Source organism: Carassius auratus, chromosome 22 (assembly GCF_003368295.1).
Source record: "Carassius auratus strain Wakin chromosome 22, ASM336829v1, whole genome shotgun sequence".
Lineage (NCBI taxonomy): Eukaryota > Metazoa > Chordata > Actinopteri > Cypriniformes > Cyprinidae > Carassius > Carassius auratus.
The window spans coordinates 18,634,006-18,659,443 of record NC_039264.1 but is presented as its reverse complement, the minus strand read 5'-3'; the positions used below and the strand labels follow the sequence as shown (position 1 = coordinate 18,659,443).

Here is a 25,438-nt window from a genome sequence, read left to right as displayed (position 1 = left end):
TGACGGTGTTAATGGAGGACAGGAGACAAATGCAAGTACAAGGAAGTTTATTGGTAGTATGATGATGGTGGAAGGCCGGAGAGTGACGCAGGAACCACGGTGGCAGCACAGACTGGTGAGTTGAGACGTGGGGTGCGCTGAACGACGATGACAGTGGTGATAATCCAATGGTGATGAGTGTATTCCGAGCGTGAAGACAGGATCCGACAGAACGGCGACAAGGCAAGGCAGGAACAACACGAACATAGACCCTGAAGCCGCCGCCAGGCGCCGCCATTTGCGCCATTTAGAATTTCAGCCGCCGCCAGCCAATAATTTCCTAAGCCAAATTGAGCCGCCATCTGATAAAGTTTGGCTGATCCGGCTAGAATTATTTGCATCAATAATAATAATAATTCTATCACATAGAGACATTAACACACGAAATATATAAACAATACAGGAGATCTATTTTCCCACTGGTTTCATAACAGCACAGCCTGTGCTCGTTGCTACGATACACAGACTCACAGTAAAATTGACGACCAATTAAAGTTGCTCGCAGAAGAATCGATGCATTTTTTTCTCGCACTGAGGTGAAATGGCGGAAAGAAGCAGGCAAGGTAATTTTGATCTCACTTCTCACATAGTTTCCTAATTCCTACTTACTTTTTTTCAACTTAAGCCTACCCAGACTTTTGTTAAATCTTCAGGGCACGGTTGCACAAACACCTGAATCAAAGATTGATGTTATGAACCAAATATTTTGGAACGGAGCGATTTATAGCACTGAACGTGATATTACTGCAGTAACAAACCACCGTTTCCACATTGCTAATTCACAACGCATGCTGTACATTGAAGTGAAATGTGCAAAACTTTGTCCAAAATAATACTGATAACAGTGTGTTTATATTAAGGCGAGACACGGCAGGCAAAAACATCATTTTTTTTTCTGGTCAATTTTGAGATTTTTTTATATTTGTCTTCAATAACATGTCTTCTTTCAGACTTGTGGTGAAAAAAGTCCGAAATACACATTTAGCTCATTATTTTACTACACTTCGTCTGTTTGCGTCTGTAGATTTCTCATAAATTCAACAAAAGTTTGCGTTCTTAATCAACATACTTCTCCGCGATCTCTGCCGTCACCCTCTCATCACATGCACCGTTATTAGGAAGCTCTCTCTCTTCTGTACAATCCTGTTGGATCCAAATATGGTCATTTCCTTTTTATCAGCAACCAATCGTGAAAGTAAAAAAGACTGAATGCGCGATCATATTGGCTGATGATAAATCTTTAAAGCCCGTTTTCTCAAAATGACCTTTCTCTCATACTCCAAGTCCGAAATCTCCACTTCAGTAGTACCTAGTTATATTATGAAGACATTTACAGAGGGATTTGTAAATATATTACTCATAGCCTGATATATATAACATGTTATTCCAAAAAAAAAAGCGAAAATCATTTTTTTAAGGCTATTGTCATATAATATTCTGATTTACAGGATAACAAAAGTAGATATCCATAAATCCCTCTGTAATTTTCCCCCCATCTAATATGTGAACACAATTAAAAAATATTTTTAACCCGGCTTTATCCAATACTCAGATTTCGTTTTTTATATATGCAAATTAGCACATATTTAATTAGATATTGCCTAATTTGCATATTGAAACATTACATTTTTTCACATCTTAATGTAAGTAATCAACTGGGAAAGTTTCATGGTGATATCTGCTAGTTAAAAAATTTACCCGTAGTGTCTCGCCTTAATTATAAAGTTGAACAGCAAACTACTGTACATGTCATAAATATATGCATAACGGTAGTGTGCAGGTGGAATGCATGTTTAGTTCCACTTGCCTACTGCTCAATGGCAAACTATCATCACTTGCTCCTTTAAGGTGTAATATGATAAGCTTCATCCATGATAATGCCAAGTTATTGTATACAACATACATTTAGCCTAAACACAACACATTGTAGGCTATTTGAAAATGTTTAGTAGCATACAGACTACAAAATAAATATGTGCATACGTTGTGAAAGTAAAATCTGGTGTTTTCATTGTATTGCATTTTGTAGAAATATAGTGTAAGCCATGCATTGCTTGGAAAGATTGAGATCTAGTTAATCAGTATAACATAGACATCTGTAGACATGAAGTGGCAGCTTCAGCCATTTGCAGCTATGAAAATTTTGGTGGCTGCAGCAGCCATTTAGGTTTTGGCTGAGCCGGCTAGCCAGCCAATAACTTCATCAGCCAGCCATTATTCTCAAAACAAATGGCTTCGGGCTGTACACGAACACGACATCAAACCAAGGGGCAAGGAACTCGACCGGAAGTTGAAGTCGGGCGGAGGCTGCCATCTTTTAGCAGAACTTCACTTGCGTTAGCATTCCCATTGACTCCCATTCATTTTGGCGTCACTTTGACAGCGAATAACTTTACATCTGAGGCGTTTAAAGACTCTGTTTGTCCATTATTTATTTCTAAAGATACACGACAATGTATAAAGGGCTCCATTACCTTCTATGTTACATTATGGCCCCGTATAAACAGTTTTTGTAAAAAATAGGCTAACGATTGCGTCATAACCACTCGGCTCTCTGTCGCATTACCGTACAGACAGGTGGAGAAGCTCGCAGGCAATTAACTTAATATGGCGTACTGGCATTACATTTTAAAATACTATACAAAATAATTAATCAGAATACTTACTCCTGCTCACTTACGACAAAGAACTCCCCGCTCAAGCTCGCCGTCTCTGCAAGATTAACGATGGCAGTTTGCACGCACAGCTACTAGAAGATTTACATCTGTCAGACAGGTTGCTGACGTCGTCAAGCTTCGTTTGAGTCTGCGCGTCAGAAACGGAAGTGCTAAAAAACGCTAAAACTGGGCTTCATTTGTCTCAATTGAGTTCCAATGGGGTCGCTGTGTCCATTTCTTTTACTGTCTATGCATCAAACACCAGGATCTACAAACAACGATCAGACAAACAGGAGACGAAAGACAGGGCGTTATATAGTCTGTGGGAACGAGCCGCACCTGCCGCTGATCAGACGATCAGCGGCCACACCCACATGAAACAATCAACATGACGTAACATGACTACAGCTGGAGACGGTGCATTCACGAACCGTGACAAAAGGTGGCTACTTTGAAGAACCTAGAATATGACATATTTTCAGTTGTTTTACACTTTTTTGTTATGTATATAATTCCATATATAATTCTACATGTGTTAATTCATAGTTTTGATGCCTTCAGTGTGAATCTACCATTTTAATATTCATGAAAATAAAGAAAACTCTTTGAATGAGAAGGTGTGTCCAAACTTTTGGTCTGTACTGTATATATATATATATATATATATATATATATATATATATATATATATATATATATATATATATATATATATGTGAAAAGTGAAAGTCCTTGCAGCATGTGGTGCATCTGTTCAATTCAGGCAGGGATCTCCCTTTTTGGATTGTTATCTTGAAAAAGAGAGAGCCTACTTGTTAGAATATTTTGAGATCATGAAAATATCCCTAGTGCCTTTTTTAATCATCTGTCCTACAATGAGCCTAACCAAATCCATGAAATCACTTCATATTGGCCATGCAGAACATTACAGAAACTAACACATGATATCAATGGACTGTATGTGGAGTAGACCTGCAGATTAGGCCAAATTGTAACAAGCTATTAAAATTGCCAAACGCCTCATTCATCATTACAAAACAATTCCAAAACAACAGGCTAACACATACTGCAACTAGGCAGTCAGTGCAGTTTAATTATGAAAGATATTTTATACATAAATATGGTAAAACAATGACTATTAAGCCAGTATTCACACTAATACATTAAGCTGCAGGTAAATCTTACAAACCTTACATCAACCATGCTCTTGTCATCTGATAAGTTTAATTAATGTGCAGGCTAGATTCACTTATAATACTTCATCATTAAAACTCAACGAGGATTTATGAATTCATGGCCTTGAATTAACGTCGTAGTAATTAATAAAACTAGCTCACAAATTCTTAATTTGGTGGGAAATAATTATTAATTCATAGTTAGCAGTTCTCACTTTGTAAATTTTGCGCCGTTTTCCCGTTATAAAATAAAACTTAATTAAATATCGGTACTCACCGTCAGATTGCCGTCCACGTCGTCCATCTTTAATTAGCGTTGATATGGTAGGTGGTGCTGTCACAAAAAAACTTGGGTCCTAAAGCTGCGGTCCCAGAACTACAGTCCTGAAACTGCAGCCTCTGGTTGTGCCAGGCGGCAATGAAGTCGACCGGAAGTTGAAGTCGGCCGGGTGCCGCCATCTTGTAGCAGAACTTCACTTGCGTTAGCATTCCCATTGACTTGCATTCATTTTGGCGTCACTTTGACAGCGAATAACTTTACATCTGAGGCATTTAAAGACTCCGTTTGTCCATTATTTATTTTTAAAGATACACGACAATGTATAAAGGGCTCCATTACCTTCTATTTTACATTATGGCCCCGTAGAAACAGTTTTTGTAAAAATAGGCTAACGATTGCGTCATAACCACGCGACCTCTCTGTCACATTACCGTACAGACAGGAGGAGAAGCTTGCAGTTCCCAATTACCTGGAAATTTAAAGACCTGGTGCTTCCAGTTTGGTCTACTACCCCGAGTGCTGTGGCCCCTGGCAGTCTATGAGGTGCCCATCACAACAGTAGAGAAGCTGGAGAGAAGAGTCACAGCCTACATCAAAAAATGGCTTGGAGTTCCACGCTGCCTCACCATCATAAGCCTCTACAGAAACAGTGTCCTCAAGCTGCCCCTCACCAGCCTTACAGAGGAGTTCAAGTGTGCTAAAGCATGTCTGCAGATGACCTTGAATGAATCCAAAGATCAGGTGATCAGAGAAAATGCACCAATCCTGGTTACTGGGCGCAAGTGGAGACCAGCAAGAGCACTAAAGGAGGCAACAGCAGCTCGTAGACATGCTGATATTGTGGGGAACGTTCAGAAAGGAAGAGGAGGCCTTGGACTAACAACTAGTCGCCCAGCCTGGAGAAACGCCACTGCTCCAGCACGGAGAAAGATGGTGGTGGAGGAAGTGCGTCGTCAGGAGGAAACTACAAGATGGGCCAAGGCAGTTGCACTCGGCAAACAGGGACGGTGGACACGGTGGGAGAGTGTCGAAAGGAGGAGGCTGAGCTGGAAGGATGTATGGGCCATGGAAGCGAGGGATTTGAGCTTTACCATCAGAGCCGTATATGATGTCCTCCCAACACCAACTAATCTCCGTCAGTGGTTTGGTGAAGATCCTGGGTGCATCCTGTGCTCCAGGCCAGCCTCCCTCCAGCACATACTCACCGGGTGTAAAACCAGCCTTACCTAAGGACGATATACTTTGCACCACAACCAAGTTCTGAAGAGCCTTGCTGCCACACTGGAGAAAAAACGATCCAGCATCAATGCCCTGTCTCTGCCAATGCCTAACACCTCAACAAAACCATGGGTAACTGCCTTCGTCCATGAAGGGGCTAAAGCTGCCAGGAGCAACTCCACACCATCAGACTGAAGCCAGCTGTGCCTAGCACGCGACTGGAAGATGCTGGCAGACATTGGTAAACAGCTGGTATTCCCCTCAGAGATTGCCACTACCTCCTTGAGGCCTGACTTGTTGCTCTGGTCCCCCTCCATAAAAAAGGTATATATAATCGAACTCACCGTGCCTTGGGAAGATTCCATGGAGGAGGCATATTTTATTTATTTATTTATTTTGTATTGTTTATTTAAAAGGGACAATGCACATTAATAAAAAAAAAATTTGTTTTACACTCAAAATGTAAATGCACCAGAGTTAGCTAGAGAGCTAATTTTCATTTAAAAAAAACATGTAAAACAGAAAACAATTTAACAAAATGGATACATAGTAATAAATACAATACAAAGAAGGGCAGTACCTAAGATAAGATAAACCAACTATTAATGATTACAGTTTTGAGTGTTTTTAATCCATTTCTTAAGTGTAAATTTAAATGATAAATAGCTGGTGCTCTCTCTGAGTTCCATAGGGAGGCAGTTCCAATAATTTGAGGCCCGTACTTAGAAGACTGTTTGACCAAACCTACTACGTCTAATTGGTACAAAACCATCTCCCCTGGTAACTGCCCTTGTTGCCCTGCCACTACTGTTCTTCTGTTGTATAAATTCAGAATTTAGAATCTAAAATAATACCAAGGTATTTAAACTCAGACACCACCATGAGTTTTTCTCCTTCAATAAAAACATCAGCCTGCTGTGCACCTGTGGACCTCTTAGAAAAGAACATACAGACTGTTTTGTTAATGTTAAGATGCAGATCTGACATTTCTAGCCATTTTCAAACATGCACCAGTGCTTCGGTTAATTTAGCTGCAGCCTGTGGTTTGTTCTTGGTATGCAAATAAAGAACTGTATCATCTGCATACATTTGCACACTAACATATTGACAGACTGAAGGCAAATCATTAATGTACAGGCTAAACAAGATAGGGCCCAATACTGACCCCTGGGGTAAACCAATATTACAATCAAGATATGAAGAGTAAGACTTACCAATATGTACACTCTGTTTCCTGTTAGTTAAATATGAATCCATCCATTTCATGGCCTCATCTGAGAAATTAAAAAAATATAATTTTGATAATAGTGTCCGGTGATTCACAGTGTCAAAAGCCTTTTTAAGGTCCAGAAACACTGCACCTACTATACCACCCTCATCTAATTGTAACTTTATATTTTCAAGGAGGAAACAGTTAGCTGTCTCTGTAGAATGGTTTGTGCGAAATCCAAATTGCATTGGATGCAAAGGGGTGTAGCCCAAGTTTAGATGTTTTTTCAGCTGTTCTGCTACACATTTTTCGGTCACCTTGGATATCACTGATAAAATACTAATGGGTCTATAATTTGATACCAATGTTTTATCACCAGACTTATAGATCGGAGATACTACTGCTTTTTTCCAGGAGCTTGGAAAAGTACTTTGCCTAACTGACAGATTGATCAGATGTGCAATAGGGCGAGCAAGTGTGTCCCTGTGTAATTTAAAAAATGAGGTATCCAAACCATGTGAATCCCTTGCTTTTGAATTTTTTAGCGAGGTTATGATTTTTATAATATAAAATATTTCCTTTATTTTAAAAATAGGTTTAGCTTTATCAATAGGAATAGATGTTATAGTTTCAGTTGGGATACCTTGAGCCAGCTCCCTGACTGAATTCATAAAGAAATCATTAAATGTTCTTGCTATCATATCATTATCTTGGGTCATGATTCCATTCACTTTGAGTTTAGGTAAAGTTATCCTTTGTTCCTTATTCCGACCAGTTAATTTATTAAGATTTCTCCAAATAAGTTTCCCATTTCCTTGAGCTTCATTAATAATTCTAATAAAAAACTCTGCCTTAGAATTTCTTAAATTCCTTAAAACCTTATTTCGGAGAGTTGTGAAGGTGAGCCGGTCGCTACTATGCCCTGATTTTAGAGCCCTCTTTAAAGCAAAATCTCTTTCTTTCATTTGTTGCCAAAGAATGTCATTTAGCCATGGTAAGGTGGTCTTTTGTCCATGTTTACATTTCACCTTTCTTGTGAAAGCTGCTCTTATCTCAGTAATAGTAGAAATAAAAGTACTGCAGCTATTCTCAGTGTCTCTACTGGTTAGGAGGTCAGACCATTCAATTTGGTTTATAGCTTTTTCTAAATTACTTGTTTCATTTTTAGGAATTTTCTCATAGAATCGATTTCTTGAGGTCGAATTAGCAATTTTTTTCTAGTTAGTTTCCTTACCAGCAGTGTGATATTATGATCGGACAGACCAGTCAGCAGATTATGTGTTGTAGTTACTCTCTCAGGTCTATTTGTAAATATCAGATCAATTTGAGTATGAGAGGAGTTGGTTATTCTTGTTGGACCTTGTATCAGTTGGGAAAGATTGAATTTATTTGTTATCTCTTTAAGTTTTTTTCTCTCCGTTTTTTTCTCCCAATTTATATTAAAGTCGCCCATTAGTATTAACTCCTTTTTACCATCACATTGCTTAAAGCTGCGGCAGGGAACTTTTGGCGCTCTAGCGGTTAATAAACAGAACTGCTTGCGTCTTGCGGAAGAACATCGTAGCCGGAACTACTTCTCTCTGTTCATGTCTATGAAGAATCACAAAGGTACTGGGTTACACCGTAGCAGTACCCCCGAAGCAATCTAAAATAGTCAGAATATAAACACTTATTATAGGTGCACCCTAGTGATTCAGGACAAGGTAAAAACACGGTTTGGAAAATGGATTCATGGTGTACTCGCTTATTATATACATTTTTCTACATTTTGAACACAATCAAAGTTACGGACCGCAGCTCTGATTGGTTGATTTCTTACCGGGAGCGGTCCGTAACTGCAAATGGCAATAGCACCACTGGGAGGAGCCAGAGGAGCTTGATTTTTTTCACAGATTATCTGTCTCATATTCTACTGTCAGGACATAATGACAGGTTTAATAAATATGTAAAAAATATATATTTACAAAAGTTACCTACTGCAGCTTTAAGAATATTATGGAGATGCTCATGAAATATGTTATTGGTTGATGGTGGTCGATATAGGCAAATGACAATGAAAGACATTTGAGGAGATAGTGACATATTCAACCCAATATACGCCATGTCTATTTCCTGTGACCATTCAAAGGGGTTACATGTTATTGTGTTTTTAACATATACTAGCAATCCCCCACCCCTGCCCTTATTTCTATCCCTCCTAAACACAATATACCCAGAAATGTAAAAGGCAGCCTCAGGTGAGTGCTTGTTAAGCCATGTTTTGGAGAGACCAAGAAAGTCCAAGTTAGAGTGAGACAGTAAGTGTTCTAGCTGATTGCTTTTAGAGACAATGCTACGTATATTTAAATGTCCGCCGAGTAATCCCTTAGGGTTTGGATTGCGGATCCCAGATCAGTTTCGCATGATTAAGAGTTTTAAAAAAGTTAATTCTTCGATTTTTCCGAATCGCCGGGTTTAGTCCCCAGTGTTGCTGATTATAAGTGGGCTTTTTAACTGGATTTGAGGTTTGGTTGGCCCCATTTTCTTGTGAGGGCGAAGCAGTCAAAGTTTGAAACTCACCGCCAACCGGCGCTCGCGGATAGGAGCGCTCTCCACACAACATCTGAGGCAAGTCCCCAACAACCGCGGCCGCAACATCCAAAGCAGGGACAGCACACCGTGCATCGGCACCAGAAAAAAGCGCCACGTCAAAAGCGCCGCTCCCCAGCCAGGATGAAGCAGCCAAGCCACTCCACTCGCCGCCACTATCTCCCCGCTGCAACAGGTCCCCCCCGCGCACACCTCCACTCGCTGACGGAGGCATCGCCAAAGCAGGAGGAAAATACAAAACATCCAAATAAGGCAGCAGATCACCAGCGGAGGCCAGGCGAGGCCCTGGGTTCAGATGAATATCACCAGCTAGCAGGAGTATTGCCATCAGGTAGATGATTTTTCGGTGCGGTTGTTTCAAGTTCTCAGCTACTCGAGTTTTTGTCCAGGTTGGTGGTTGGGTAGCAAGGCCATTGTAAGTCCAATTCTTCTCAAAAATGGACTTGGGACGCAAGCTGAGGTCTGATCAACCTAGAGATGGCTGCCTCTGGGGAGGGTGTATAGTGTCAAAGGCCGAAACACCCCATGACCCAGAGGAACACTACTGATGATGCGTCTCGTAAGTCCAGTTCTTCTCCTGTAAGTCCAATTCTTCTCAAGAATCTACCATCCACCATTCACTGACAAGTCCACCAGTTACTCGCATCTCCATCTCATCCTGTGTTTTCTAGAATCTGAATTTAGCATGTGCTATTTAACTAATTCACTTTTAAAAACTCTTTGGATCTACACAAAATCTACACAAAACATGCAAATGATTTTTGGATTCAAAATGTCAATTTTTTCATAAAGGTGACAAGTTTGCATCCCCAATATTCAGTTGTTAATGTCCCTTTGTTATATTTGCATACAGTACATCTACTGTACAATCGAGACATTTTGTACATTATTATAACAAAATTGAGCACTTGTGACATTGGAATTTGTATTTGTAGAGAATATTTCAATAAATCATCAAGAAAAAGTTTTTGGAGTTGCAAGCTTGTATTTGTTTCTTTCTCTCTCACAAACACAACAAAACCTTCTCAAAATCTTCACTACAGGTGCATGAATCCTATTCTACAAATTAACAAATTCACAGCCTCAGTTATACCAGATTTATGCAGGGCTGTATTTCATTTTACTCATATTATTGAATAATCTTTTCCTGAAATGTGTTTATTAGAACTGGATATATTTACAGATTTTATGAGAATAGTAGTATTTGTAGATAAGATCATGGTGTAATGACCTGCCTTTCTCAGTTTGAGCAGCTGAGTCTTCGACCATTTTCCAAAAGCACTTACCTTTTCTATTCAGTTAATTTCCATTAAATTTGCTCTAATTTGTAAAAAAAAAAAATAATAATAATAATAGTAAACAAATAACCTATGTCTAGTGTGCTAGACTAAAGCCCCTTTCAAATGCACGGTGGTCCCAAAAAAAGGAAAATCAATATTTGTCACGAAAAAATATGTGCAAACCGTAATGAAGCAGAGATCAGTTAATTCCTCACTATCCGTTCTGAAGCTGACATCGTTTGCCAGCTTAAGTGAAACAAAACACGTCACATCGTAATGTCATGTGTCTTTACGGGATCTTTATGGTTTGTGTGTACGCACACACTGATTCCGGAAAATCACTGGCAGTGTGAATGAACCTAAATCTAACGATCCGGGAACAATTGCCAGGACACATTACCCGTGTATTATCTCAACTTTTGTATTATCCAGTTAAATCTCAGTGTGAAAGAGGCTAAACTGAGCACTTGTATAGACCCTTTGCAAACACGTGACTATGACCACATGACGACGCCATGATCGACAGCAGAATCACTGGAAGCACAAGCCAAATAGTAGTGGTTTGTGCTGTGAAGTAGATTTGCTGACAAGTTCCTCCCTGAAAGTACATTGATAACACTGTGAAACTGTATTTTCGTAGAGGATCGTTTACAAAAGTCAAAATATTACTGTAATGGCATAAAAACTTCACAATCTCAGGAAGGAGGAGGCGGGAACCAGCGGACAATCAAACAAAGCTTTAATAATAAAATAAAGACAACTTAACAATATTTGAGGTACAAACACTGTAATTAAAAGTTTAAAAACACTGCATTGTTTTATTTTTTTAATACAACAAAGATTAATCAATTAAAGTTATTAAATATATTCAGTCAAGATCAGTCAATGGTTTTCTTTTGTTCTACATTAATTAACATTAATGACAGGCAACGTTTTATGGAGCAGAAAATACGGTAGACAGGAAAATAGATTAACTTTGGGGGACTTAAACTTGAAAAATGTTGTATAAAGACGTGTGACATTTTTTATTTTGTGCTTCAATTAAATATGAATCAATCGGTTCATGTGTGCTGCTTGTACTGAGGCACTACAGTGATCTGTAACACATTAAAACAGCACAAAACACTATTTATTGTTTGAATTTTGAAAGTTTGAAAGCTGAAAACTTGTTTCATACCAGAGGTGACCTTCTCTGTCTTTTTCTGTCTCTGTGTTGTCAGTTTCCTCTTTGGTCCACAATGTATTTTTCGCTGTCTGAAAACAAGGTGTGTACTGTGAGAGCAGCATGGCTTGTCATACATAGCAACAGTATTTAAGGAGGGACGGTTGTTTTGTGAAGGGTCAGTTGATTGCTATGATCAAAGCTGATTTTTCAGCATCATTACTTCAGTCTTTAGTGTCATATGATCCTCCAGAATTCATTATAATATGCTGCTCTTTGTTAAAGAAACACTTCTGATAAATGTGAATGTTAAGTGAATGTTAAAAAAACAGCTCTGTTTTATATTTTTGTGTAAACCGTTTATAACAGCATAGAGTTTATTTATTTATTTTAAAGCTTGATTGTTATAAATGTGGCCTATGGGTTATAAGGAAACGCCACACAATACAAAAAAGTATATTTTATGGGTTTTATTCTGACAGCTGTCTCTCAGGAGGACAGCGATCGATGGGAGTAAGTAATGATGAAAAACAATCAATAAAATAAAGTAAATCTTAGGACTCTGTTGTGCTTATTTGACAAAAACAAAAGATCAAGCACTGATTTCAAAATGTGAGAAACACAGTCCAGAAATAGTCTCAAACTTTAAAAGTTCAGAGTACAAATATAGGACATTTTTGTATTTCTGAATCGCCCTTGAGTGAAATTAAATGGAGTAAAATAAAATAAAATGAAATGAAATACGGTAGAGCCCAGTCTTTGCACGTGTCCCAAAACGTGATCAAACCCGATCCACCTTACACATGCAAATCCATAAACATCCTTGCCAAAATCAAGATAATGGCACCAAACCCGAGCACCTGTTTGCTTATGTTGCTCTGCTCACTCTGCAAAACCTTCACATCTGATACATGCAGGAGTGCCGCAAAGCAAGTGTTGCAAACACAATTTCTTAAAGGACCCACAACCAATTTATGCTCAACATTAAGTTTTGTCAAATTTCTTCACTTGGCTACATTCTCCCCTGCTAAACCTCATTGTCCTCAATGATCAAATACATTTTTTACTTCTTTATCAGCCTCCCTAAAGAACACACTCCCTAAGCTTGTCAACACTTGTGAAAAGACTTCAGGACTGAGTGAGACTGTATTACATGCAGACTTTGGTTCATTGAAAGGGTTTGAATGCACACCCGCATTGGTTCTTTTTGTTCTCCTAGGGGTCGGTACAGGCTTTTTCAGCAGGGTTTCCTCTACACTGAGAGTGGCACTGGTGTCAGGCATAAATCGCTCAGGTTCAGTATACCGCGGGTCATTATCCTCTAGAATAATTTCGGGCTGATCTGAAAGCACTTCACCTTCTGCCGAAGAGCTTCCAATCACTTTTCTCTCTTGCAGACTAGGGTAAGTGACTTCTTCTAGCACAACAAAATCAGGATCAGACTGAACTTCAACTTGCTCAAACTCTGCTGTTCTCTCTTGCTGTGTTTTAGGATGATAGTTCTCAGTGAATTCTAGCTCAGGTACAGAAGTGACACAGGGTCTCAAGTCAGCTCGATGAAGTCTCTTGATAGGACCACCCTCAAGGGGCTCAACAGTATATGTAGTACCTTGCACATCTAGAACCTTGTATACCGTAGGACCCCATGAATCCTGTATCTTGTTCCTACCCAAAGGCCGGTGACGCAGATATACCTGTTGACCAACATTGATAATGGGACAATAGACCTTTTCATTCAAAGGGGCCAACCTCTCAGCAGCCTTGTGTTCAGCATATTTTCTTGCCTGTTCGTGAGCCTCTCTCAATCTCTCTTGATGAATCACTAACCAGTCTTGTTTTCTGTCTACAGGTTGCTCATGACCCAGCAGGGCATCAATTGGAAGGTGTGGATGGACTCCAAACAGTAAGTAGTATGGTGAGTATCCAGTGGTTGCATGTGGTGTGACATTGTAGGCATAAACCAACTCCGCTAGGTGTTCCGGCCACCGCCTTTTCTTTTCAGGGGGTAGTGTGCGCAGCAGATCATGGAGCGTTCGATTAAAGCGCTCACATTGAGCATTATCCTGAGGCCGGTATGGTGCAGTCCGGGTTTTCTTCACTCCATACATTTTACACAGCTCCGCCACAACTTCGCTCTCAAAATTCCTTCCCTGATCAGAATGCAATCTTTCAGGTACACCGTATTTCATGAACCATTCCTTTAACAAGATTTTTGCTGTAGTGTCAGCTCTCTGATCCCTGGTTGGAAAAGCCTGTGTGAATTTGATAAAAACATTGGTCACGATTAATACATTTTCTCGACCATCAGATGATGGCTCAAGCACAGTAAAATCAACTGCCACTACTTCAAGGGGTCTTGATGCCAGAAAGGACTTCATAGGGGCATGTATCCTTGGATGTGGCATCTTTGTTAAGATGCACCTCTGACACTTTTTGATCCATTGGTCTACATCATTATACATGCCAACCCAGAAACAACGTTTCCTCAACAAGCTGATTGTGCGCTCTATCCCTTGATGTCCCATATTTTCATGAACACTTTCAAGGACAGATTTTTTTAGGCATGCGGGTAAGAGCAGCTGTTGACATTCACCATGACGCTGATCGTTTACAACACGATAAAGCAAACCATCTCGTTCACAGATACTTTTCCACTGCTTTATCAATGATAATGTAGACTTTGATAGATGAGATCTTTCACAATGGGAAGGCTTTCTCCTCCTCTCCCAGAAGGGTCTGAAAGAACTGATGGTAGGATCGTTCTTCTGGAAATCTGCCAGTTCTGCAGTCGTGTAGCTTGGCAGAGTAGGTATGCTTCCCTGACAATTACTAAGTCAGGTTCCAGGAATGTCCCTTTACTGATTATGTTACAGATGGCAACACAGTCATCATACTCATCCGGAGTGGTAGGCTCCACTGCTAGAGGCTGCCTAGAGAGGGCATCAGCAGCAGTATTATGTCGGCCTGGGCGGTATTTAACTTCAAAGTCAAACACAGATAATTGAGCAACCCACCTTTGCTCAACTGCACCAAGTTTGGCTGTTTTAAGATGGCACAGAGGGTTGTTATCTGTGATAACCATGAACTTAGAACCTAGCAGATAACCACGAAACTTTTCGGAGATTGCCCATTTGAGAGCCAGCAACTCAAGTTTCATGCTGCTATAGTAACGGTCATTTCTTTCTGCTTTCCGAAGCCTTCTGCTTGCAAATGCAATGACCCTCTTACAACCACCCTGCTGCTGATACAGTATTGCCCCTAAGCCTTCATGGCTTGCATCAGTCTCCAAGATGAATGGGAGACTAAAATCTGCATACCCTAATACAGGAGCCGTGGTAAGTTTCTCTTTCAGTAGCTCAAATGCTGACTGGCACTCAGATGACCACAAAGCACAGAAATTCTTCTTCCCTTGACCGAACTGGGTAATACACAGACTCACTAAATCATGAATGGGACCAGCAATTCTTGAAAAACCCTCTATGAACTTTCTGTAGTAACTACAGAATCCTAAGAATGAGCGCAGTTCCTTTACTGTGTTGGGGACCTTCCATTCCTTTACTGCCTCAATTTTCCCTGGATCTGTAGCAATTCCTTGAGCTGAGACTTGATGACCTAAAAAGATTTCTTCCTGCTGCAGGAAGTGGCATTTCCCAGGCTTGACTTTGAGACCCGTTTCCTTTAACCTCTTAAAGACTGTTTCCAACCTCTGTAAGTGCTCTGCGAAAGTGGGTGCATACACTAGTATGTCATCCAGATACACTAACATGATTTGGAAAATAAGATCACCCATTGTAGTCTGCATATTACGTTGAAATGTTGATGGGCCATTACAAACCCCAAAAGGCATACGGCAGTACTCAAAAATTCCAAATGGAGTTGTAAAGGCTGTCATATGTCTGTCACGCTCATGAACGGCAACCTGATGATATCCACTCGCCAGGTCAATCGAAGAGAAAAATGTTGCTCCCTGAAGTGCATCAAAACTCTCATCGATCCTAGGTAAAGGGAATGCATCTCGTTGTGTCTTGGAGTTGAGCTGTCTGTAGTCAACGCATAGCCTGAGGCTACCATCCGTTTTTCTTACCAATACAATAGGTGAAGCAAAAGCACTGTTACTTTCTCAGATCACTCCTTTCTTGAGAAGCTTACTGATATGTTCTCTAACTTCCTTGTACTGTGTGGGTGGTATACGCCTGTAAGGCTGTGTCACTGGAATATCATCAGTTACATGGATCTCATGTTGCACCTTATCAGTGAAACCAAGATCTTCATCCTCGAGTGCGAACACATCAGAGTACTGCATTAACAAATTACTCAACTCTGTTTGCTGCTCAAGGGTACCACCGATATGGAGCTTACTGAGGAACTCTTTTGAGCTGTTCTCCAATACCTGATCACTTTTGGTGTTAACAGTTATTTCCTCAGTATCAGCTGAAATACGCTGGAACTTAACCTCACATGTCTCATTCAATTTCAAACTCTCAATGTGAGTTACAGTCCCAAGCCTGGTTCGGGCCCGCAACCAGATGTCTTCTGGGGAAAGATTCTTTACAAATAAATAAATAAATAAATTTTTAAATACACATACACACACACACACACACACACAGATATATATATACACATAAATACAAATACATTATAGAAATATACACAGAAACACACATACACACATCACAATATATACATAAATACATACATAATATATACATTATAGACAATATACACACATACTGAGGCACCTATTAACAATAGTTTGCCTTGTAAGTTATCCAACAATTTTTTTAAATCAAAATATAAACACTAGTAAAATGTAATTTAACTCGTTTCAATTACTTAACATTTTGTAACTTTATATCATTAAATTACTTAACGAGCCGTCTGTAGAAAGCAGCCTTAACAAGCTGAGGCACAGCCTCTCATCGATAATGATTATTAAACATATTTTTAAACTCAATTTACAAAATAGTCTCATCAGTTTACAATATGTAAAACTTTAACAAGTCAGTCGTTTACTTGGATTATGTTAAACAAGTACACTTTAACCACAATGAACAGCGTTTATCCATAAGGTACTTACACTTCAAAACAGCGGCGTCACGATTTGCCGTTATTTTCGAATATGAGTATGACGAGTCCTCTCCCGTGGCCTCATGGGATAGAGTAGTGTCCATCCTATGCATACTACGGAATTCGGCCGGAAGTAGTAGGCCATCCGGGTACATCTCGCATACTGTTTTTCGAATTCTAAGAATTCGGACATACTACTTGCTTCGCATACTGTTTTTCGCCTACTATATAGTATGGAAGTATGCGATTTCTATATGTTTAATAATCATTATCGATGAGAGGTATTCAGGTTTAAAACAACTTAAGCATACTCATATATAAACATGTACACTGCCATTCAAAAGTAATGATGTAATTGTAATTATATATTATGAGATTACTTTGAATTTTTATACAAATAAATGCAATTAACTATTTAAAGGAATTCATGAATACTTTCCTAATAAATTTAATAGCATGCCAAGCATTTTGTATGTGTCCTTTCTTTCAAGTTGCTCTTGCATAGTCTCCAACATGGTTTGCTGTGCTGCATGGGGATGCTCCACTCGGTCAGAGCAGTGTTGCCAACTTCTTTCAATGGAAAGTAGCTAAACCCTGCCTGAAAAGTCGCTAAATGTCGCTAGATGACGTCATATGCTAATTAGCATATTCATGACGTAAGTGCGTCATATTATCTTGCCCTTTCTGTGCTCATGTACTGCATTTTAAGGCAGCCACAATTTTCAATAAAAGTATTTTATTATTATATTTGAATGTTTCTGTTGTCTGACAACGGAATTAATATTATAATGACTGAAACGCGTCTATAACCAGCTCTCAAAGATGTTAATCTCTGCACTAAAATCCTATTCACGACACTGTCTAATGAAATCACATACACATAAGATTAAGATAATGATTGTACTGTGATTTCGGCTATACTTGTATGTAAAATAGAGTTAGAAGCAACAGAATATATTTTTTTAACTGAAAGTGCTGCTCCTCTCTGCTCGTTGAACATAGCAGATGCAGAGAGAGAGAGGCGTGTGCGCACGCTGGGAGAGAGAGAGAGAGAGAGAGAGAGAGAGCTCATGCGGCAGTACCGGAGAGTCTGTCAAAAAAAGTTGCTAGATTTGTCGCTAGTCGCTTTTTTGGAAAAAAGTCGCTATGGGGGTCTGAAAAGTCGCTAAATCTAGCGACAAAGTCGCTAAGTTGGCAACACTGGGTCAGAGGAAGGTGTGCGAATGTATGGCTTCCCCGCTGACATGGAGAGGAGAAAAAAATGGTTGGCTCAAGTCAGCAGGAGCAATCTAAATCTAAATAAGAATTACAACAACAAAAAAATTTGTGAGGTAATTATACTTAAATTTATTTGCACTTTTTACATGGAAAATTATTTACTGGAAATAAGGAACAAGCAAAGCCTTGCAAAACCCAGGGAGATGAGACTCATGGTGAGACATTGGAGGGAGTCATTAGTGTTACCTATAACTGTGCATTTAACCACCATGTGATATGTACAGTATGTGGGTAGACAAAAAAAAAAAAAAAAAAAGTTTTGTGTGGAAACTAAACTCAAGTTACTCTGCAGGCACATTTTGAGGCAAACCAATTTGTCATGACCAAAAAATTCAAGACTAGGCTGAGACCAGATGCTATTCCCACAATCTTTGTGCATCGTCCTGTGGTCAAAAAGAGGAGGGCCCCTGCTCCACGATGCACCCTTAGACCTGTAGACATACAGCAAATCTCTGCTGATCACAGCTATAGTATTACAGGTGATATATATATATAAAATAAGTACAAACTCGTACTAGTTGAAGTAATATTTCTAATTTTGAAGTGATGTGATATTTTCAATATTTAAAATTAGCAATACAATGTATTTTGCCTCTATCAGTTTCAAAGGTTGAGGAAAAAAAGAATGAGGACACTCAGAGAAGGGAAAGTGACAGTGAAGAAATAGAGGACATTGCTAGAGAGGAGAGACAGGGACAGGTGACACTACCCAGTCAGCATGCAGCAAGTCAGTCAGCAGCCAGTCAGCATTCCAGTGAGCCATCAGCCAGTTACCTGGGTCTATTAAAAAAATTAAAGAGACAAGAAAAAATATCAAAAAATGCAAAGGCAGCACTAAGAAAAATAAAGAATGAAAATGCAGCTCTGAAAAAAAGAATTAAAATTAGGGACAACATTTTAAAGAAATTTTTGTCAAAAGACCAAATTATGGCATTAGGAAGACGAACCACAAAAGGTATGAAATGGAGCAATGAAACAATTAAGAAAGCATTAAAAATTCGCTTTGCATCCGGTCCAACTGGTTACAAGACCCTACAGGAATTGCAGATTCCCTTGCCAGCGATCAGAACCCTGCAAAGAAGGATGGAATGTATCAAATTTGAGCCTGGTATATTGACAGAGGTATTTGATTTTTTAAAACTGAAAGTAGATGGGTTGGCAGACCTTGAAAGGGAGTGTGTGCTGTCCTTGGATGAAATGGCAATCACTCCAAGTGTTGAGCTGCACATGCTGACAGGCAAACTATATGGTGATGTCACTTTGCCAGGTCACACAGGAGTAGCAACACATGCTTGTGTGTTTATGTTGGCTGGAAACACAACTCGCTGGAAACAAGTAGTGGCATATCATTACAGTGGCTATTCTACCAACGGAGCAGAATACAAGCCAATAATTACAGAATTAATAGAGAGAGCAGCATCCATAGGGCTACATGTGCTTGCCGTCACCACCGATATGGGTACCCCTAACCAGGCCATGTGGAAATCCTTTGGGGTCGACCACACCAAAACATCTGTGCCGCATCCAACAAGACCGGATAGGTGTCTCCATTTCATGCCTGATGTCCCACATCTGGTGAAAAATCTAAAAAGTACCCTTGTCCGTGGACAGGTGTTAACAATTCCAGAGAATGTGGTTAACAAAGAGAACCTACCTTCCAATGAGGTTTCAGTGGTCCCTATTAAGGACTTATTGTCCTTTCAAGAAGGGATGGCATTAAAAGTAGCTCCCCATCTATCAGCTGCAGCCATCGAGCCAAGCCACTTTGAGAAAATGAAGGTTGGTCCTGCTCTTAATGTATTTAGTAAGGCAACAAGTGCTGGACTGAAGTATATGGTGCAGTAAGAAAACCGCCCTCTCTCCTACCTGACTACAGCGTGGTTCCTGGAGCAAGTGGATCACTGGTTTGATCTTATGTCATCTCGCCATCCAATTACAGCACTGAGCAGGGTCAAGATAGAGGAGTATGAAAAGGCCATAATCTTCCTACAGGATATCATCCATCTATTCTATGGGATGAAGATTGGTCATAAGGGAGTTTGGAAGCCTGTTCAAAAAGGGGTGATATGTAACGACAGATAAAAGAGGAGGAAGCAATTGCAGGCAATCAGATGTAGTTTATTGATAAAGAGTGTCCAGAGTGTTGGCAATGGCAAGGAAGGTCTACGGTGGCGTGAGAAGAGCGGGATGGTGAAGTCAGCGGTGCAGGTGAAGGTGGTCAATGGTTGGAACCAGGAACAGACCGGAACACTGACACGCGGACGACAACACGAATCCAAACCAGCACACAAACACGGAAGACGGTAATCCAGCTAGTGCATGGAGACATAAGAGAGGATCTGACAACAGAGAGAGAGCGAGGTGAGTATAAGTAGCAGAGGTATGATGACGATCAGCTGGAGCGAGACAATCAACACCCAGGTGATGACAATCAACTAAACGAGCACATGGAGACAACGTAAGTACAAAAACAATAACAAAACATGACACGGAGGAAACACTGGATTTCCTACCGTGACAGTACCCTCTCCCCTAGGACGTCACCTGACGTTCCCAGCCTGCTTTACCTGTAGATTGTAATCATCTATAAGGTGGTGATCCAATATGTCCCGAGCAGGAACCCAGCTCCTCTCCTCCGGACCGTAACCTTCCCAATCCACCAAGTACTGAAAACCGCGTCCCCTCCGTCTAGAGTCCAGAATATGATTAACCAAATAGGTGGTTTCCCCATTAACGAGACGAGGCGGGGGGGGAACCGGAGCAGGCGGATTAAGACGGGAAGAAATCACCGATTTAATTTTGGAGACGTGGAACACGGGATGAATCCTCCTGTACGCCGGAGGAAGGCTAAGACGCACGGTAACCGGATTAATAATCTTGGTAATAGAAAACGGGCCAATAAATTTGGGAGCAAGTTTGTTAGAAACGGACCGCATAGGAATATTCTGGGTAGAAAGCCACACTCTTTGACCGACGACGTAACGGGGAGGCTTCGACCGGTGGCGATCGGCCTTAGCCTTGGTGCGCGACCTAGCCTGGAGCAGAGCTCTGCGAGCTCTGGTCCAGGTGCGGTGACACCTCTGGACTAATGCGTGTGCGGAGGGGACCGAAACCTCGGATTCCGTACTGACAAAATTAGGTGGTTGGTACCCTAAACTACACTTAAATGGAGACATGCCCGTAGATGACACTGGCAAAGAATTGTGTGCGTACTCCACAACTGAGAGTTGCTGACACCAGGACGAAGGATTATTGGAAACCAAACATCGTAAAACCCTCTCGACATCCTGATTGGCTCGTTCGGTTTGACCATTGCTCTGGGGATGGAACCCGGAAGAAAGACTAACAGTCGCTCCTAACAATTTACAAAACTCTCGCCAAAATTTGGACACAAATTGGGGACCCCTGTCAGAAACCACGTCTGTCGGGAGGCCATGTATGCGGAAGACGTGGTCAATGACAGCTACCGCTGTTTCCTTGGCTGAAGGTAATTTGGGCAAGGGAATAAAATGAGTCGCCTTCGAGAACCGGTCCACTACGGTTAAAATCACCGTATTGCCTTTAGAGGGCGGGAGGGCGGTGATAAAATCTAGCGAAATGTGGGACCAGGGTCTTGAAGGGACAGACAGCGGTAAGAGTAACCCATCTGGAGGTCGATTGGAAGTCTTACCAATAGCGCAAACTGAACAAGCCAAGACGAAATCGTGGACGTCACGAGCCATACCAGGCCACCAAAATTGTTGCTTGACCAGAAATCTAGTTCTACTAACCCCTGGGTGACAAGCAACACTGGAACAATGACCCCACTGGAGAACGTCTGACCGTAACCTCTCCGGCACAAACAATCGGTTCGGTGGGCAACGAGCCGGGGGCGTTACCCCTTCTAAGGCGGTCAACACCTTCGATTCGACCTCCCACCTGAGCGCGGAGATAATGATGGTCCCCGGTAAAATGGGCTCGGGAGTAGCAGTACGATCGGAACGCTCAAAAAGACGGGATAAAGCATCGGGTTTGATGTTTTTGGAACCCGGCCGGTAAGAAAGTGTAAAATCGAAACGACCGAAAAACAATGCCCACCGAGCCTGCCTGGAGTTAAGTCTTTTGGCGGTTCTAATGTATTCGAGATTCTTATGGTCCGTCCATACAATGAAAGGTACACCCGACCCCTCAAGCCAGTGACGCCATTCTTCCAGTGCAAGTTTGACTGCCAACAACTCTCGATTGCCAATGTCATAATTAACTTCTGCAGGAGATAAACGGTGAGAATAATACGCGCACGGATGCACCTTTCCGTCTGAGGATGCGCGTTGGGATAACACTGCTCCTACCCCCACCTCTGACGCGTCGACCTCCACTATGAATTGACGTGAGCGATCAGGGGTGACGAGAATGGGAGCTGAAACAAAGCAGCTTTTCAGTTTGGCAAACGCAGCCTCAGCTGCGTCTGACCACCTGAACGTCAAACTAGGGGAGGTCAAGGCGGTCAGAGGAGCGGCTAGTTGGCTGAAATTGCGAATGAAACGCCGGTAAAAATTGGCGAACCCCAGAAATCTCTGCAGGGCCTTGCGAGACTCTGGGGATGGCCAATTTACCACAGCCTTAACCTTCTCAGGATCCATGCGAACACCCTCAGTCGAAATGATGTGTCCTAGAAAATAAACAGACTGTGCATGAAAAACGCATTTCTCCGCCTTGACAAACAATCCATTCTCTAGCAACCGCAGAAGCACTCGTCGTACGTGTTGCACGTGTTCCTGGAGAGACGAAGAAAAGATCAATATGTCATCCAGGTAAACATATATGAACAGATCGACCATGTCTCGCAACACGTCATTAACGAGTGCTTGAAAGACTGCCGGCGAGTTGGTTAGCCCGAACGGCATAACGCAGTACTCAAAATGGCCTCTAGGGGTGTTAAAGGCAGTCTTCCACTCATCCCCCTCCCTGATGCGGACCAAATGATAAGCATTACGTAAGTCCAATTTAGTGAAAACGGACGCTCCCTGCAACCTCTCAAAAGCTGAAGACATAAGCAGCAAAGGATAGGTATTCTTTACCGTTATGTTGTTCAGCCCTCGGTAGTCAATGCAAGGTCGCAAGGATCCGTCCTTCTTTCCCACAAAAAAGAACCCCGCCCCCGCTGGAGAAGAGGAAGGGCGGATAAACCCCGTTGCTAGAGAACTGGATATATATTTCTCCATGGCCGCCGTCTCTGGAACAGACAAAGAATATAACTTGCCCTTAGGCGGAGAAGTACCTGGCAATAACTCTATCGCACAGTCATAGGGACGATGAGGAGGAAGAGAATCAGCACGAGACTTACTGAACACCTCCTTCAGGTCGTGGTACTCCGCGGGCACGCTAGCCAAATCCACTGCTTCCCCCTGAAACACAGACTCAGAAACATTAACACCAGCAGACAAAAGACAAGACAAATGACATTCCTCGCTCCAGCTAACCACAGATCCAAGGCGCCAATTGATGCTGGGGTTGTGTTTCTGAAGCCAGGTGTGACCGAGAACGATGGGGGATGAAGGTGAGTCCGTAATGTAAAATGATATCTCCTCAGTATGATTGCCAGATGTGGTGAGGGAAACAGGTAAGGTGGTCTGAGTGATGACTGGTAGTCTGTGTCCATTGAGAGCAAAGGGTGCAATGGGGTGTTTGAGGGAGGTGAGAGGAATGTTAAGCTTACTAGCGAACTGGAAGTCCATGAAATTACCCTCTGCCCCAGAATCCAACAAGGCGTGATGCTCGAGTGCGTGGGTGGACCACCGTAGACTCACCGGAAGGAGTGTCGATGTAGATGAGGTCTTTCTGGCAGAGATCCCACCCGATAGTAGCCTCCGTCTTACTATCGGGCTTGGTCTTTTACCGGACAACGCTGGATGTGATGTTCTTGACTGCCGCAGTATAAACATAGTCCCAGGGATCTCCGCCTGATCCTCTCCTCCCGGGAGAGCCGAGCTCGCCCCACCTGCATGGGTTCAAGATCTCCCGGTGGGCTGACCGCAATATCTGAGCGCTGATACTGAGCCTCCGGTCTGTTCGCGAGAACTGCTCTCCCCCTCCGTCTGGTGGCTTGATCGAGTCGATTCTCCACTCTGATGGTTAGGTCAATCAGACTGTTGAGAGAAGTGGGGAGCTCGACGGCGCGGATCTCCTGTTGGATGCGGTCAGCCAACCCATGCAGGAAGTGATCCCACTGCGCCTCCTCGTTCCACTTACACTCCGCCGCCAGGGTGCGGAACTCAATCGAATAATCGGAAACGGACCTTTCCCCCTGACGTAGGTCCGTGAGAAGCCAAGCCGCTTCCCTCCCGGCGGCGGAGCGGTCGAAGACCCGTCTCATCTCTTCCGAAAGTGCGTGGAACGAGGCACAGCAGCTGTCTTGGTTCTCCCACACCGCCGTCCCCCAGAGGGCAGCCCTTCCCGTAAGTAGAGATAAGACGAATGCCACCTTCATTTCCTCGGTGTAGAACGTGCGGGGCTGCAGGGCGAAGTGCAGAGAACAATGAGACAGAAAAGATCGACAGAACTCTGGCTCACCCGCATATTTCTCCGGGATGGGGAGGCGTGGTTCGGGCTGGGAAATCCCCCCGGAGACGATCGGCGGTGTGGGTGGCGTGGGAGGCGCAGCGGGTGACGATTGTTGTTGTTGTTGCGTCTGGAGAACGAGCTCGGACACCTTCGTCACCATTGCTTGGAAGGCTCGACCCATCTCATCTATCGCCTTGTCTTGGCAATCCATACGACCCACAGCTCGTTGCAGAAATTCTTCGAGATGAGATGGGGAGCGATCGCCTGCTGCTTCCATGATGGTCAGATCCTACTGTAACGACAGATAAAAGAGGAGGAAGCAATTGCAGGCAATCAGATGTAGTTTATTGATAAAGAGTGTCCAGAGTGTTGGCAATGGCAAGGAAGGTCTACGGTGGCGTGAGAAGAGCGGGATGGTGAAGTCAGCGGTGCAGGTGAAGGTGGTCAATGGTTGGAACCAGGAACAGACCGGAACACTGACACGCGGACGACAACACGAATCCAAACCAGCACACAAACACGGAAGACGGTAATCCAGCTAGTGCATGGAGACATAAGAGAGGATCTGACAACAGAGAGAGAGCGAGGTGAGTATAAGTAGCAGAGGTATGATGACGATCAGCTGGAGCGAGACAATCAACACCCAGGTGATGACAATCAACTAAACGAGCACATGGAGACAACGTAAGTACAAAAACAATAACAAAACATGACACGGAGGAAACACTGGATTTCCTACCGTGACATGATAATGGCAACCAAATCAGTTTTGGGCATACAGGAAGAGATGCTGACACGAGGACACACGTTTGTGTTAACTTCAAGGTTCACACAAGACTGTCTTGAAAATACATTCAGCTGTGTGAGGTCTAAAAATCCCATACCAACTCCAGTGGAATTCCATCATGCACTGAGAATCATATCCGTAGGTCAGTTCTTA

General features: G+C 42.1%; 1 long non-coding RNA gene across 3 annotated transcripts; it reads right to left on the bottom strand.

Moving 5' to 3' along the window:
• Window positions 1-18,537: 18,537 nt before the first annotated feature.
• On the bottom strand, window positions 18,538-25,437 carry LOC113039897 (uncharacterized). 3 transcript variants are annotated; one of them, XR_003275101.1, is made up of 6 exons: window positions 25,383-25,437; window positions 19,825-20,005; window positions 19,613-19,744; window positions 19,123-19,283; window positions 18,906-19,029; window positions 18,538-18,738 (listed from the first exon to the last, which is right to left on the bottom strand). It is a non-coding gene; the product is annotated as an uncharacterized LOC113039897 (long non-coding RNA). The 3 variants fall into 3 exon arrangements; XR_003275100.1 differs by having other exon boundaries at window positions 19,613-19,721; XR_003275099.1 differs by lacking the exons at window positions 19,825-20,005; window positions 25,383-25,437 and having other exon boundaries at window positions 19,613-19,794.
• Window position 25,438: the final 1 nt, after the last annotated feature.